Source organism: Ostrea edulis, chromosome 7 (assembly GCF_947568905.1).
Source record: "Ostrea edulis chromosome 7, xbOstEdul1.1, whole genome shotgun sequence".
Lineage (NCBI taxonomy): Eukaryota > Metazoa > Mollusca > Bivalvia > Ostreida > Ostreidae > Ostrea > Ostrea edulis.
The window spans coordinates 76,407,198-76,411,894 of record NC_079170.1 but is presented as its reverse complement, the minus strand read 5'-3'; positions in this window follow the sequence as shown (position 1 = coordinate 76,411,894).

Genomic DNA, 4,697 nt, shown 5'->3' with positions numbered 1-4,697 from the left:
AACGGGCATAAGAATGCTTTAAGGTAAATCATATGACCAGTATGTTATGAAAGATCACTTTCATTAAATCTGTGCACCAATATTCTTATATTGAGTGAAATATAAGTACTATTTTTTTCTCAAATCAATATATAAGCACAGAGTGAAACATAAAAAAATTATGTTTCACTGTGCTTATATATTGATTTGAGAAATAAAATATTACGTATATTTCACTCAATATAAGAATACTGGTGCACAGATTTAAAAAAAAAAAATAATGGTGGTAACCAACTTCTTTACAAGTATTTTGATTCACCAGACCACTTCATCTTGTTAATGAAGGTAAGGATTTTGGAAAAAAAAATTGCCATTACACATATAGTCCAACATTAGGTGGGGTACGTGGAAAACGAGATCACTGGATCAGGACTCTAGGTACTGAATTTCCATATGGATGCAATGATAATGTATATAATGAGGAAATTTGACTAGTCCACAAGGAAATAACGTGAATGTGGTGGGACTCTTTCTTAATATTCAAAGATGGGAGTTATGAGATTGATCACTGTTCGTCATCTTCACCTTTATAGGAGTTATGGGATTGATCACTGTTCGTTATTTTCACCTTTATATGAGTTATGAGATTGATCACTGTTCGTTATATTCACCTTTATAGGAGTTATGAGATGGATCACTGTTCGTTATCTTCACCTTTATAGGAGTTATGAGATTGATCACTGTTCGTTATCTTCACCTTTATAGGAGTTATGAGATTGATCACTGTTCGTTATCTTCACCGTTATAGGAGTTTTGAGATTGATCACTGTTTGTTATATTCACCTTTATAGGAGTTATGAGATTAATCACTGTTTGTTATCTTCACCTTTATAGGAGTTATGAGATTAATCACTGTTTGTTATCTTCACCTTTATAGGAGTTATGAGATAGATCACTGTTCTTTATCTTCACCTTTATAGGAGTTATGAGATGGATCACTGTTCGTTATCTTCACCTTTATATGAGTTATAAGATATATCACTGTTCTTTATCTTCACCTTTATAGGAGTTATGAGATAGATCACTGTTCGTTATCTTCACCTTTATAGGAGTTATGAGATTGATCACTGTTCGTTATCTTCACCTTTATAGGAGTTATGAGATTGATCACTGTTCTTTATCTTCACCTTTATAGGAGTTATGAGATAGATCACTGTTTGTTATATTCACCTTTATAGGAGTTTTGAGATAGATCACTGTTTGTTATCTTCACCTTTATAGGAGTTATGAGATAGATCACTGTTCTTTATCTTCACCTTTATAGGAGTTATGAGATGGATCACTGTTCGTTATATTCACCTTTATAGGAGTTATGAGATGGATCACTGTTCGTTATCTTTACCTTTATAGGAGTTATGAGATAGATCACTGTTCGTTATCTTCACCTGTATAGGAGTTATGGGATTGATCACTGTTCAATTATCCTCACTTTTATAGGAGTTATGAGATAGATCACTGTTCGTTATTTTCACCTTTATAGGAGTTATGAGATTGATCACAGTTCATTATATTCACCTTCATGGGAGTTATGAGATAGATCACTGTTCGTTATCTTCACCTTTATAGGAGTTATGAGATTGATCACTGTTCATTATCTTCACCTCTATAGGAGTTATGGGATTGATCATTGTTCGTTATCTTCACCTTTCATGGAGACGCAGTCATCGATATTGCTCGTTACACAGCTGATTGATACTTGGATTTTTCAAAACCTGAATATAAACTGAACTCTATGATTATGGATGTTGCCAATCACAGGCTCTTTAAACCACCACGGATCATGGATGACATTCCTTCGAAATCGTGCCGCCAATTCCTTAAGCTGAAATTTACAAACAAAGGAATAGATGCCGTCAACATCAGCAACAATCGTCGTCGTAAAAGGGTTTAGTCGTGTATTCCAAATTATTTCAAGTTCAAGTCTACACCCAATGTTTCCTACAAATATACTTGTACTAAAGCATCCAAACTTTTTTATTATAAACAAACGTTGCAGTGCCTGGATATAGACCATCTTATACTTAATCCACCTACGTGTTCTTCATTTTCTTTCAACTATAGTCCAGTTGGACATGCCATTACTGGTGATTTTGATATGGTTGAAAATGAGGACCTCAAAATCACTTATTCTAAAAAGTCCTAAATACAGAGAACCTCAGTCTTTCAATGGCAACAGAACTTCATATCCATTATAAAACTTCATATCCATTATGAATTCTTTCGAGGATTATGCCAGACGATGAGCTAAATATGAAAAAGCAATACTTGATACATTGTCAGAATGGATTAAAAGTATAAGAGGCATATTAAAATCCCGCATTAGACACTTCTGCTTCATACTTAGATATTTTATTGAAAGTAGACATTAACGGCAAACTGACAACTCAACTGTATGACAAACGGGATGATTTCAGCTTCTCCATCGTCAACTTCCCACATTTATGTAACAATATTCCATTATCACCTGCATATGGTGTTTATATATCTCAACTGATTCGATGTGCAAGAGCTTGTTCTGGGTATAGTCAGTTTTTAAATCGAGGTAAGCTACTGACAAACAAGTTGATGGTACAGGGATTTCAACAGTCTCGATTGAAGTCAGCATTTCGCAAATTCTATGGTCGTTATAACGATCTAGTTCGTTAATACAACCTATCATCGGGTCAAATGCTGTCTGACGTGTTTCATGCCGATTGTTAGGCCGTCCTTGGCACCCGGACTTTGACTACGAATACCTTCGTTTACCTGATCAAGATATAGGGCTCACGGCGGGTATGACCGGTCGACAGGGTATGCTTACTCGTCCTAGGCAACTGATCCCACCTCTGGCATATCTAGGGGTCCGTGTTTGCCCAACTCTCTATTTTGTATTGTTTATAGGAGTTATGAGAGTGATCACTGTTCGTTATCTTCACCTTTCATTAGGCATTTTTATCATACAACATCTGGTGTCATTAAATTAGTTTTTCTTCTCAGTGTAGACAATACTTAAGAACTCACCGTTGTAAGCCAATACTGTTTCGCATTTTTATAACCTATCATTTATAACGTAATTTATATAATGTATGGACGCTTCGGGCGGCATAATCCGTTTTGTATTCTAAGTTTATTTTCGCCACAAACCAGCATTAATTAGTGTACGGTTTGCTAAATGTTCCACTGATCTCGATCTTTTCGCTCTCTCTCAACCAAAATAACACGAGGAGTAACTCCTATAAATCCCCTCTCCAATAATGAGTTAAGTAATTACACACGTGTTGTACAGTTAAGAACATCATTGTTTGCTGACCAGTTCTTAATTTGCAAAGTTATATGAATGTCCATGTTATCAAATGTCGACAGATCGATGTGTACGTAAAACTAAACTATGTGTACTAAACATACCAAATTACCAGTCGCTGCCTCCTTTCAGAACATTGATTGTCCGGTATCTTTAAATGCAAAGTAAGTTTTTTTCACATGTAAAATAACATACCTTGCTTGATTGTCCGCTACCCACTGATTTGGTGGTCGTAGTGAAAGGTAAGCATGGAAATTTAAATGAAGTGATAAACTGAATGTTGAAGATTATGACGTTTGGGCAGAAGATATTTTGTTAGGTTTTTATGTTCTGCATGTTGATAATTTTATAAACAATTTCTCCTCCCGCTTCCGCACACATACAACATCCTTATTGTCTGTATATTAACCTAACATCTTTCTAAAGGACAATTGTATTAGAAACATGTATGCCCCCTGAAACAAAATGGAAAAAAAGTTATACACATATTTCATTTCATTGATAAACGTGGGAATACAATTGAAGATATTGAGCGGACTTTATCTTCCTATGTCGAGAGTGGATTGATCCATGAGATTTAACTCTGTGACCTCATAATCAATAGCAGTCAACTACGCTGTGAGATATACCAGTGCGCTAAGTTTGATATCTGTCAAACAAAGGGTTTTCAAGATATTGAGCGGAGAAGATTTGGTATATGGAACGACTGACCGACAAGAGCAAAGATATGGCCTCTCTTTTTTCAAAGGGGTATAAGGTTAAGAACTCAGCTGTGCGGAGTAATTGGGTTTTGAATTGACATCCACCATATGATGTAAATAGCGGTCGCCATTTAAATTAGCAATATTTTACCCTGACACCTACCGGCTTCCATAAAAATGCAATGTCTAACATAAAAAAAAGTTAAATTATTATTTTTGTCGAAACCTCCAAACCACTCACCCAGAATAGACCGAAAGAAATGAAATGCTGACACAAATTATCGTATCAAAAGCTCTCTTTCATGATGTGCATGAGTAACCACACACTTTTATGTATACATATATATGTTGGGTCGCTTTGAGGGTTGTTAACTCCCTTTTCTTCTTTTGCCAAAACGTTTCGAATTTATATTTATCATCAGACACCAATCTGCCTATTTTTTGCCTCAATGCCTCGTCTTTTATGTACATGCATATGATATAACCCTAATTATCTGCTACAAGAGAACATTGTCTTGAAGAATGAGTTAGAAGACTTCACGAGAGAACACTCCAGTTAAGGAATACGAATACCAGTGATGGCGTTAAGACAAACTATTCCTGTCTTCTCTTGCAGTGTTTATGTGGCTTTTGAAGTAGGCATAGTTTTACTATCGTTCCAATAACAGAGTGTCACA